The sequence below is a fragment of the Rhea americana genome, unplaced genomic scaffold (assembly GCF_003343005.1).
Source record: "Rhea americana isolate MKP2758 unplaced genomic scaffold, rheAme1 scaffold_187, whole genome shotgun sequence".
In the NCBI taxonomy this organism is placed as follows: domain Eukaryota; kingdom Metazoa; phylum Chordata; class Aves; order Rheiformes; family Rheidae; genus Rhea; species Rhea americana.
Window position 1 is genome coordinate 837,021 of NW_028186005.1, and position 11,684 is coordinate 848,704.

General features: G+C 41.6%; 1 long non-coding RNA gene across 1 annotated transcript in view; it reads right to left on the reverse strand.

Moving 5' to 3' along the window:
• Window positions 1-7,534: 7,534 nt before the first annotated feature.
• Window positions 7,535-11,684, reverse strand: part of LOC146597390 (uncharacterized) — a 118,162-nt gene continuing 114,012 nt past the window's right edge. Inside the window, exons 3-4 of the long non-coding RNA XR_014895513.1 lie at window positions 10,464-10,557; window positions 7,535-8,157 (exon numbers count right to left, since the gene is read on the reverse strand). This is a non-coding gene — a long non-coding RNA (uncharacterized LOC146597390). The remainder of the gene's footprint in view (window positions 8,158-10,463; window positions 10,558-11,684) is intronic.

An 11,684-nucleotide genomic window follows, 5' to 3' on the forward strand; every position in this document is an offset into this window, starting at 1 on the left:
AGTGTTGTTGGAAGGAAAGTCTTTTCAGATGCTCAGCAAAAAAYCCCGGTCTGAATTTTCAAAACTTGTTAGTGCTATTAGTGAGTTCGCATCCAAAGTGGAGACATCTGTAAGGACTTCATTTCCAGGTTATGCTAAGAATCTCTTTCTACTAATAGCTTCCTTCTAAGAATSTCTTTCTGCTAATAGCTTCCTTTTTGGTATCTTGAACTAAGAGTGGAAAAACACAGACATATTGGGAATCCTGAATGACTAGAGCAGATTGGACATTTTTTCCAGGCTGAAAGTCAACCTGATCCTTTGGACAGGGTGAACATAGGACTCCTGGATCTTGGTGCATGTTCCAAGAGTTCCTCTGATCACCTGACCTGATCTATGTGAAATGAAGGGAGTATTCAAACTGGACTCCTAAAAAGAATCATAAAACTGTTCCGCAGAATATATACCAAGGCTTTCAATTAAATTATTTCAGTTTAGGACCATTTATTTTTTGTAAAATTTAAAGAATTTCTGTAGAAAGTAGATTTTTTTTCTTAATACACACAATCCTTTCCTTTAAAACCTATCTTTTGGGTGAGGGAAGCAGTCTATGTGAAAACTTTCAAGTATGTCTTCAAGTACCTCTACTAATGACCTTTGAAAATTCAATTTACCATTTGAGACACATTGCAAGAATCCATGATAGTAACAGTTTGACGTCTGTCTTATTTCAATCTTATGGGGGGGGGGGGGAGGGGGGGGGGGAGGTTGGGCAGAAAGCACTATTGTTGTGTAGGAGACTCAGAAATGAGCTGTCTCCTGGCTTATATTCTTCTACTGCAATGGTAAGTCAAATAGGCTAGTAGTCACGGCAACAGCCTCGAATCCTTAACTATCACTATGGTTATTTCACATCATGTCAGGGCTACCCCAGTTCACACTGCTATCACTCAAGACATTATTTCATAGTGATTTCATTAAACTAGTGCAATTTGAGACATGAATAACACCCACATTAGTTTTAACAGGGATCAGGTTAACTGCAGTTCTGCCTGTAAATGCAGAGAGCCAAGCTAAAACAATGTCATAGTTTTAAAATAAATACACAATGTATTTATAAATATAATTATATAAATATAAAATAAATATACAATTTTAAAATAAATATACAACATAAATATACTGAGTGTTTAGCGGCACAGCAATTGTATGACTTCTTTATCTCACCTAGAGTGTGTGTCTCACCAAAAAGGGTATTGGGAAGACACTGCGGCTACAGCATCCTTAACCCCACATCTCTCATGATACCTGCAATGAAAGCAGGTATTGCCAATGAGAATATTGCATGCCAAGATGAGGAGCAGCAGCAGGAATCTCTGACCTCCCCATCTCAAACATACACACACACACACACACACGCTCTTTTAGAAAACTACCAGCTTCCTAAGTGTCAAAATTTGAACTACAACTAAACTTATGAACTGCTACCAGCCCCTGAACAAGCACTTCGTTTAAGAACCCTTCTTGGTGAGAAAAGCATAGTCTGAACAGACAGTACAAACTAGTGGTAGAGAGACACAGACRCCCGGGATGAAGAAGTGATGTGCCAAGGATAGAGAAGAGACCAGGGACAAAACTACAATAACAGCCCAGGTTTCCAGGCTTCCATATCATAACGGTTCGGTGCTGATTTGCTGCAGCCCTAGCACCGTTTCTTATATCTGAGCAAGATGGCAAATCAAAGACACTTCCACACAGCCTTTTTGGATGATGTTTCCAACTAGAATTTGCTTTCTTTCCTGACAGCACTGATGCCCACGAATACCACGGCACTCCTGAGGTGGTGCTTCACACCAGTACTGCTCGGCTGATTAGCGATGGGACATTCCTGGTTTGCCTCCTGTGTCCGTTTTTATTACTGTTTATTACTCTTTCTTTAAAAAACTAGATCGGGTTTCCCAGAGCAAACCTTTGGATTGCCAGGTCCCCCTCCAGTGTCACATTACATAATTTGACTGTAATATTTGAGCCTACTCTGACTGAGAAATAGCACAGAGCAATCAGCAATTTCAAAACAGGAGGAACCAGACCCATGTTTCAAAGAATTGAATAATGATGGATTCTGCAAAGTCAGACCCTTTAAAGTGTTTCTGGTTTCAGAAATATTTTAAAAACAATGTTCCTAGTGCTTTCCAGAGTTATCTAAATTCCTTCAAAAACTCAGTCAAGGTCAGAGAAGGAAAACAATGCTATTCTAATTGAACAAAGCATCAAGTATTTTATTACAAGATTGGAATTATGGTTGCAAAGAAGAGCTGGAAAACATGAAGACTCAAGCTTAGAGTTTATCTTGTATTAATCTCTTGCTCTTTTGTTACTTAGGGTTTTTTCTGAGCTAGTCCTTCTCTGGAGAAGTGTTTCAAAGCAGCTCTCAAAACTCCCTGTTGTTACTTTACTACTACAGGGGACCCGATTTGATTCTGCAGCCTTGCTTTAGCAGTTTGCTGTCTGTGAGAACATGGGTCTATGAGAATCCAGAGAGCCCTTTTTTTTTTAATCTAAGCTCACCTGTTCACTTAGGGAAGCTACAGAAATTGCAGTTAGCAGCTCTCATTATAAATACCACACTAATCATATGCCTTAAGATTTTTTCCTGTGTGCAAACAACTTCTTTTCAGTTGCAGCTACCATTATATCACTGATAATAGCTTTTACACAGATCCAAAATTTTAAAGCTCACAGTGGCTCAGTGTGAGTTCTTGACTGTTTTTCTATTTGATCAATCCAAACAACCTATCTAATCTAGGATGTTTTCAAAATGCTGCTTTTAGGTGACTAGGACTGTCAGGTTTTCAGTGCTGCTTGCCCTTCTTTCCCCAGGCTGTCTAACATCCCTCTCTGCTCCTTAGTGAAGATGTTAATTCAGAGCAGGGCTGGCAGCAGGCCCTGCAACACCCCAGGGGGTTCCTCTGAGCAGTATGCAGGCAGTCATTAGTCTTTGACTATAGTCTGTCAGCCAGGCCAAGTTCCTCGTCCCTCGTCCAAGCCAAATGGATATGCCACATCATGCCAAGTCATGCCATAAAATAACAGTAGGAGTAAGTTACATTTTAAATCCCTAAGGGCWGCTACCACATCAGACCGCCTGATTAGAAAACGGCCACTGAAACATAAGGAATAGCACTTTGGTGGGTCTCTTGCCTGCACAGCAATGAAACAGTTTTAACGCTGACTGATAAAAGAAGTGCTTGAGCCAGGTTCAATCCACACAACACACACATTTTTGGCACCTAACTGAAGCACCTTGTTTAGGACCTCATGCAAGCAGGACAGGTAATGGCCTGTCCTAGCTGTCGGGAGGTGAGACAGCTATAGCCCAGGTTTGTCTGGATGTCAGGTGGGATGAGTCACTTTCTAGGGTGTTCATCCCTTTTCAATGACTATAGGAACCTCTGGGCATTTGGGGCCGTGGGAATGAATCCGGAGTGAATGTGTACTAATTTGAGCAGTAGGCAGTATATTGGAAAAATGATGTGCATTTAACACAAGGATATGCCATGTAACTTTCATGCACTACTCCTATGAGCAGCACACCRTGAAAAGATATAGCCATTATAAAAGGAATACATGACAGTAAGAGAAAAAATGAAAAGAAATACAACTTGGAATAAAGGAAATCCAGTAAAATTATATTTTCCTCCCAAATTGAAATATCTTTTCATATTTTTTGATTGGAAATTTTCTCAAAGTCTATAGGGTTTCAAAAGCAAAAGGGGTATTCTTGAAAAGGGATTTTCTAGTAGCAAACTGTTTCTGTAAAACTGTGTACATAGCTCTCCCAGGGATCAGCATGATTCAGCGCTGTTGGAAATGTTTAGTAGTTATCTGTAGTGAGATGGCAATATTTGGGTTATTTAGACTTCTTAAGAATATGGATCATTACAAATAGCTCATTATGGAGCATATAAAATGAGGTGGTAACTAGATAACTTGACAACCAATTATTTTCACTATACACAAGTGCAAGGCAATCTATATTGGAAAATGATAAATGAAACCATTCATATACCCTGAATTCAGTGTAATCTCTCAAGGGGGRAAAATCTAGGTTAAATAATGGGCAACTAAACAAAGACATATGTTCAATGTACATCACAGATCAGAAAGGCAGTAAGATGTTGGAAATCCTACAACAATAGCTTTTCTCAGGCTAGCGCTGCCAGCTGAAGCTCTGAAATATAGACACTTCTTTTTCCCYGATAAATTCCCTCAAGGATACATCACTCCTTCCATTCCATGTAGGCACCAGTAATTATTAATACTGCAGGGCACTGCAGGAAGAGTTTCTATAGCATCAAGCATAGCACTGGAAGTTCATCCCAGCTCTTGGCACCTCACACTGCAACTCCAGCCGGCTGTCAACAGCCGTTCTGCAAACTGCCAAATATTTAGCGGTGAGAAGGTATAGGTTTGATGACTGAAAGCCCCCAGACAACCTGTGTGTGCTACCTCTTATCGGGGAAGGGTGCTTTTACAGAAAGAAGGTGTTTGTGGTCATGCAAGCAGTACTGTATGCTAGCGCTAGAGGCAGACGCAGCGCAGATTGCGGAGGAAGCAATGGGAGAGGTGGCCACAAGTCACCCTGGGCCTCCCCCAAAAACAACCTCCAAAAACAACCCGAGTTAAGGGAAAACCTCCTGTTTTTATCTCTGCTGCTTCTTGCCAGGTGTGACTCGGCGCTGCCTATCTGGCCAGAGGCAGCATGCTGGAGGCAAGCAGCCCTCGGGCGCACCTGGGGATGCCGTGGGGAGAGGTGGCTGTGCGCAGGGGCAGCGCCGAGGTCACTCGGAGCCAGCGCCGGGCTGCGTGCGTGGCTCTGGCCCGGCTCGCCGTCTGCGCAGGAGGGGGGCCAGTGGCGGGCGAGCCAAGCGAGAGCAGAGCCAAGCGCGAATGTTCTGGCAGCCCTTCCTGGCGGTCGGAGCGCAGTTATTTATCACTTTGTGCATTTTCCTTCTCATCTGTGTACAGCCGGCTCCAATGGCTCAGCTTGCGTTTTGCCTTCCGGAGCCAAGCCAGTCCCTTGGCTGTGCTCTGCCTTGGCTGCCCATTCACGCCTTCTGTCTCCTCCAGTTCTGCCTGGAGCAGAGCAGCATCCCAAACGCAGAGGGGGGGCATCTACAGCCAAAAGAGAGATMGAAGTATCGGCAACACACACCAATGGCAAAGAGCGCACCTCTGCCGTGAATGGGTGACCACCGCACTGCCGTTTGCTCCGGCCAGATCCATACCCAGTGGCTCCCACGCTGCCAGTCCAATGCTGCTGGGGAGCTCCACTGTCTGCCGACAGCCACATTTTCTTGCATTTATTTTGGGGATTGTGCGTTTGTGCTGATTTTTCCAAATTGGTGAATGCAACAACAGTGAATTTACAGCAACTTTTTCCAGTTCTATGGACTCTCTTTTCCATACTGCTGACTGTATTTTGCCAAAATGTCTAACACCACTGTCTAAAATAGGCTTGAAAAGGATACCAACTGCATTCGGTTGCTTATAAGGCTCCCTTTTGTTCTTAGTAAGGGCATACCATACACCACAGAGCACTGGATACAACAAAAATAAATTCATGCTATTTCTATTAAGTCTCATATCATCAGAGATCCAGATCATATTCTGTTCTAGGTTACAGGACTTTGCCTACCTAGATTGCCCCTGAATTCAGTTGTCATTCCTCTCCTCCTTCCTGAGTCACTTACACAGTTTTGTCTGGAGCTGATAAAGTCAGTAGAAAGCTTTTCGCAATAAGTCTGTGCTTGACCTCAGCAAGCTTTGGACAACGTACTTAAAGATGTATGGTTTTCTACTGTATGCGGCATTCTAGTAGTTGGGAAATGATTCTTACCTATGCAGAGTACCACTCTAGCCTATCTTTCTCCATCCAGCTTGATCTCAATAGGGGAAAACCTCCCACTGTTTTGATCCAACATTTTTTTTCTGATTGAGGGCTATGATTCTGAGTAAAATTGGGCTGATGGAGACACCTGGTTTGTTCTGGCTTCCCAGAAGCACTCATGACAACAAACTGTGTTGAACAGTAACTTTCCACCAGAAGCTCCTATTTGTACATCCTAAGAACTTTCCAAAATTGGGCTGCAATTTCTCAGATTTGGTCTCTGCCTGAAGGTAGAAGAGGAAGTTCAGTAAAATCCCTTCAGACCTTCTGAAATGAGAAGAGAATGAAAAATTGTGTTTTCTTATTGTAATAAAAATGCCAGTTATTTTTTCTCTGTAAAAGCCCACATCAAATTGTTTGAAATCTAAAGCTGGGTGTGGGTATGGCTCTCATTACAGGCCAGATTCAAAGAAAGCAGAGGTCAACAGCTTTGCTTTCCTTCATTCTGCCTGGCTTTGAAGAAGATCCTACAGGTATATAAACAATTTGTAGAAAAAAAATCTTTTGGAATAGTTCTGCCTATTTTCTGCTTGGGAGTTGCCTGGGAACAAGCTCAGATTGTTTGCAACGTATCTAGGGTTTGAATGTACTCACCAAAACCCAGCTTTGCTCCATCCTCCTCAATTTTTATTTTAGAACCTTGCTCCATGAATAATCTCTTCGAAGAAAATATCCGTGAGCAGATGAAAGGATTTCTTTAGGTAAAGACGTTGTTACTAAATCATTTCCACACAGGTTTTCTTTTTTTATAGCTGGGTCACAAGCAGATGATTTATCAGTATTATGTATCTTTTCCTGGATGCCACCGAGTATCTGAGGTCTTGAAAGCTGTTATCCTTTCACCGCTTTGCAAGGTAGAGTGCTCCCATGTGGGGAGTTGAGATGTAGCACTGCTAACTTCACACTGAGCAAAGTCTTTGGTGGGGCAGAGAACTGAACTCCACATCTCCCGGTACTGTCCCAACCACTAAGCCATTTTTTCTCTTGGAATGGGACCTCCAAGGTCTTTCACTGGTCCTACAGATTTGTTAAATTCGCTCTTAAATCATTTCATTCTAATTTTTCACTGAAGGAGTATTTAGAAAAACAAACAAAACATATTACAAATGTGAATATTCACAATTAACACAACTCTCAAACAGGAAGGTCATTTCTTGGGGAGGGAAACTGGTGTTATTTTGAATGAAGGAAAGAGTGCAAAGATCTTGCAATATTTGCTGTAAATGTGKTGTTATGGTGAACATCGCTGTCAACAAGTTCAATAGCTCAGAGATCCATGAGTGAACAGAGGCCAAAAAATGTATTTAAAAATTTAAGAACAGATTAATGGACAACATTTTGCAATCTTCATCTAGTTCTGCTTCTCACTGAGAATTAGTAACTTTACTCCAGGCCAGATTCAAATAGTCTTACTCATACAGAGCAGCACCATGTTTTATGAGTAAGCCCAGTGATATTTAGGGCTGTTTTTTGGAATAAGAYTGGAATCAAAGCAATAGAGTGGGAGGCATGGGCTGAATCACCTTGACTAATAAGTGTAAGGATATTGTTTTTTATAAGTGTATGTAAAAATAAACATAACGGGAATACTGAGAGATGTCTGGATTGATAGGCATGTAAGGGAATTTATAAACATCTTCGTGTAACATACAGCAGACTCCTCTTTTGAAATAAGGAGACAACACCCAGAAGTTACTTAACATTAGGAAAAGAGGAATTCACACCTTCAGAAACTACAGGGGATCAAGCCATTTTGCAGGTTTTTTACTCTCAACAGTTGTCTGCCTTCTGTAATATTACGTAAGGTCTAACCTGCTCTTCATATAAGCGATGAAGTTCTCAGAATTATCTAGACATCTTGAAAGCATACAGTCCCTTTTCCAAAATAACGCACATTCTTGGGATTCTAAATCCCACTGAATTTCAGCATTTCTAGAAATGTTCCCATTAGCTTTTAAATCAGTAAGCATTTTTCAGTTTGTTATGATCCCCATTTCATTTTCACACAGGACTCTAGCCATCACAGTTCAGATCAATACTAAAACCATCAAAATATGGTATTAAAATCAAAAGCACAGTTGTACTCAACTGCTCTGCAAAAATGCCTGCAAGACCCATTGTGGACTACTGACAGTACCAGTGAGGGAAGAAGGAACCAGTTCAAAACTCAGTGATGTAAAGGAAAGTCCACTCATTTCTACGGACTTCAGTGGGGCTTGGATCAGGCTCTGGAAGAATAAGGATGACATAAAAATAACATGACGTTTGCCAGATTCACCAATATGCTCTGATGTTTTGCCCAGCCCAATGATGAAAAGCAGATGGAGTGTACTGACAAACCTGGCCTACTTCAATCAGTTATTCTGTCTCTCATATTAGTTTTCATCATCCATTTTATTCATGGCATAAATACATTTATCTCATTAGTGCTTCTACTGCAGTAATAAAAAAAAAAGAGAAAAAAGTCACCACTTCCTAGCTTTATTGGAGAAAAAGTTTCCATATTTTATTGCTTGGTCACTACCAGTTTTCAGTGGGTTTCTAAGATGCTTGTTTAGCAGGTCTCTGAGTTTTGCTGTGCTTATGTGAGGCTTGTACTTAATTGGGTTTATCTGTCTTTATTTGCTGTATTACTTAGGCCCAAACAAATTTCAGTTTTACAGTTTCACAGTTGCATCCTTAAATAACATATTAAGGCACTGTTTTTGCAAAGTTCTTAAGTCTACCTTTAAATCATATGCTTAAATCACAACAAAGCTATCCCAAATAAGTGTTTATACATTTTCCTGAATCTGTGCCAGAAGATGCATTTAGAAGAAAATTACCCCACTCCGTCTCTATWCTCTCCTACCTATTGCTACAGAAAAGGGGGCTAAATCCACTGGGAAATACTTACATATGAAGTGTTTGTGCAATTAGTATATCAGAAAACAGAAATAGCATTGCCCTGTCTAGCTGTATGTCAGTAACAAGGACCTAATACAGGCTGGGGTTTAGTATTAGTATAGGTATTAATACACATTAAATTTGCTGAATGAATAATTTAAGTAGATTGGATGATGTCACTCAAAATAAAATAAACTACACTTGGCTAGTATATCATTTCTTCCAAGATWTTTTTTGCTTGACTCTGCACATATTCTTCATTGCAGGAATAACTTGGGTGACTGCTGCCTGGCTTTCACCTCAAACTGGTTAATCCAGGAGAGAACGTCAGTACTGAAAAGGCTGTATTTGAGTTTTTATGGCCYCCATCTTTACAATAACGTCCCAAACCACATGGATAATGGCTCTGCTGCTTACAGCTATTTTGTTGGCCCAAAGACCTGACTGGATTTATATCATGCGAGGGCTGAAGGGGACCACGGTCCAAGAACTGCACCGCACGTGTTTGCACCCGCACTGCACAGGCATTTCTAGTGCACATCCTGTGTGTCATTCAGCTGCCTGGAGCTGGAGGTGGCCTGGCATGTCTCCTCCCGGGAGTGACAGAGTGCTGCTGACTACAGCCAACACTGTGCACGGCCTTTGGCCTACAGTGGCACATACATGGCTGCACTTGAACACATGAAAGGCTGAGGGACAGCATACAGATACACAGGCCTAGGGCATACGATCAAGCACCACGCTGGAGCAAAAGCCTCAGTTAACTCTAAAGTGAACATTTACTTTATAATTATTCTCATTTTAAACATCCACACTAGATTACATGCAGAAGGATGGGTAAGGCACTAAGACGGGACACACCACATGATTCTTGAACAAATAGCTTACAGTGAAATTCTAGTCCTAGATGCAATAAAGGTCTTGTTGAATTACAAAGGCAAAATTTTAACTGTTTGTACCCATATTTCCCCTCCGAAGAAAGTTTATAATACTTGTCATACCTCACTTGTCGTCTCTCTAGACTGTAAATTGAATTGAGGCATGAACTTTCTGACTACAACAGCCCCACTACAGTCAAGTCCTAGTTATGACTGAAATGTTACACATAATAACTCTTCTTCCTTCAGATTCAACTGCAGTTTTGCCAAGCGTAATTTCGTCCTATTGCTCCTACCATTATAACATTTGGCCATACCTGCTCTCCCCTGCATTCTGTTTATTCATAAAAAGGAAGAAATGCCATCAGATAATGGTTTTATGTCAAGATATTGCTGGAAAACAAACAGCAAGACAAAGCTGAGACATTTATTTTCCTTTTGGGACCCAGTGATGCTGAGTTCATGTCTGATCACAGTGCATTTTCACTCTGCTGCAGCAGTATCAAACCTAGACCCAGGCAATCAGCATGATTCCAGTTCCCAAGTATTTAAGGCAAGTTCGAGAACCCTAGTCTTGGATATTTCATACCAGATGTGATATTGGTGCAGTGAATAAACACTTGACATCCAGTAGAGCTAACCTAAATAGACCTGTAGTGAGTCCAAGTCTGTTTTCCTTCACTACCTCGACGAGCAAACCATAGGTACTGGATCAGGATGCAGTGCCTCCACGTAAGCTAACCACACRATCACCAAGCTCAAGGACTCACCAGTTCTGAGGGAGGCTCATCCATGACAGTGATTTCCCATCCGATCTGTAGATCTTTCTTATGGATTCCAGTGTGCCTAGTCCACTCTTGGGCACTGTGGAGGAACAAGAAAAGCTTCAGAAAAACACCTCCACACCAGAAGTGGTCTATGCTGAGTTAGTCATTTGGTTTCAAAGCAATTCCTTGGCCCCAACCACTTAATTGACTCCTGCCTCACATAATGGCCAAATTATATTTATTTTTCTTGTTTACTTTTGGAGGCCGAATATATGTTACAAGTGTTGCATGACCTTTGGTGAAACAGCTTCCCCGAAGGCTCCCCATCCAGACAAGCCTATAAAACAACTCTCCACAGTTTCCATGAGGACTCCACTCAGCAGTAAGAAAAGCACTATCAAGAGATTATTTAAAAGCTCTCAGAAACAGCCACTGGGGTAGAGTTAACAGGCTGTGATGTCAAGACTGTAAAACATGTTTGATGGAGCATTTTACACTGCTTTAAATTTGGAATTCTTTGGAGAGTGTCTGAGGATTTTCGAGAAACAAACACAACCCTCTTCCCCCATGTGCACATACACACACACACAAAAAGCTCCTTCATCACACAGGGAGTCTGCATCCTGAGGCTCTGACCTCAGCTCACTCCTCAACTTTATCAATCATGTTATATAATCAGTGCAGACTGAGCAGCAGTTGGAAAGTGGGCTGGGTTCTTTCTTTCTTGCTTTCTTCCTTTCTTTCTTTTTATTTTCATCTAGGGTATTCAAGGAAGAAAGTCTGTAGCTGGGATGTGGTTTGGGAAGGATCTAAAGAGAGCTCTTAACTCTCTAAAATGAGGTGCTGTGGCGGTATCTTAATTGGAGATTCAGAGTGCCATTCCCCGGGGTAGATTCTCAGAATATTTTGAGGTTGTTTCTTTGGAAGTGTATAAAAGGTATTTTTGCTGCTTCAAGGATTCTTCACATCCTTGGTTCTCAGTAATCAACTGAGAGCTAAACCACCAGGCAGGATAAAACCCCAAAGTCCAAGTTACAATAGCACGAACGGGCGAGATGCTCAATGTCAGCAAATCAGTGTAACTCCACTGTAGTCACAGCCCTTGAGTCCAGCAGCTGAGGAATGAGTCCTGCCATCTCCATTTTCATTTTTGCCACTTCTGACTCCATGGAGTTACTAAAACTAAAACTCTGCTCTGCTTGCTTGAGGAGCCACCAACCAAAT